Source organism: Orycteropus afer, unplaced genomic scaffold, assembly GCF_000298275.1.
Source record: "Orycteropus afer afer isolate SDZICR_OR568_19922 unplaced genomic scaffold, OryAfe1.0 scaffold00330, whole genome shotgun sequence".
Classification (NCBI taxonomy): domain Eukaryota; kingdom Metazoa; phylum Chordata; class Mammalia; order Tubulidentata; family Orycteropodidae; genus Orycteropus; species Orycteropus afer.
In genome coordinates, this window is record NW_006921917.1 from 1,689,238 (window position 1) to 1,690,268 (window position 1,031).

The window sequence follows — 1,031 nt, forward strand, 5'->3', positions numbered from 1 at the left end:
TGATGATACTGAGCTTCTCTATCATCTCTTTCCCCATCTGTAGTCACTTTGGTTCCTGTGTATTCCATCTGGTGAGGTCCTTGTGTACAGTCACTGTTTATGTTGTTGAAAAAAAGGTATTTGCAGTAAATAAGTCATTGGCCTTGCAAAATTCTATCATGTAATCTCTGATGTCATTTCCACCACTAAGACCATATTTTCCAACTCCCAATACTGCTTCTTTATGTCCAACTTTTGCATACCAATCACCAATGATTATCAGTACATCTTGATTGCATGTTTGGTCAATTCTGGACTGCAGAAAGTTGGTAAAAATCTTCAATTTCTTCATCTTTAGCTTCAGTGATTGGTGAATAAATTTTAATAATGATAGTGTTAACTGGTCTTCCTTGTAGGCATATGAATATTATTCTATCGCTGACATCATTGTACTTCAGGATAGATCTTGAAATGTTCTTTTTGACAATGAGTGCAATGCCATTCCTCTTCAATTTGTCACTCCTGCCTTAGTAGACCATATGTTGTAGATTCAAATGGCCACTACCAGTGATTTTCAGCTCACTAATCCCTAGGATATCGATCTTTATGCATTCCATTTCATTTTGGACAACTTCCAATTTTCCTAGAGTCATACTTGGTAGTTCCAATTACTAATAAATGTTTGCAGCTATTTCTTCTCATTTTGAGTCATGTCCCATCAGCAAATGGGGTCCCAAAAGCTTTACTCTATCCACGTCATTAAGGTTGACTCTACTTTGAGGAGGAGCTCTGGTGGCATAGTGCCTAAGGCACTTGACTGGTAACCAGAAGGCTGGCAGTTCAAAGCCACCAGCCACTCCTCAGAAGGAAGATTGGGCAATCTACTTCCGTAGTGATACTGCTTCAGAAACTCAAGGAGGGGTTGCTATGAGTCGGATCTGACTCCACAGCAGTGAATTTGGTTTTTTGGTTTTCTACTTTGAGGAGGCAGCTCTTCCCCAGTTGTATGTTGAGTGCCTTCCAACCTGAGGGGCTCATCTTCTGGCATCATA

The 1,031-nt window shown here is 40.1% G+C and overlaps 1 protein-coding gene across 1 annotated transcript in view; it reads left to right on the top strand.

Moving 5' to 3' along the window:
* The window catches only part of CFAP52 (cilia and flagella associated protein 52), a 61,549-nt gene that overhangs the window by 52,337 nt on the left and 8,181 nt on the right, over window positions 1-1,031 (top strand). The window lies entirely within an intron of this gene.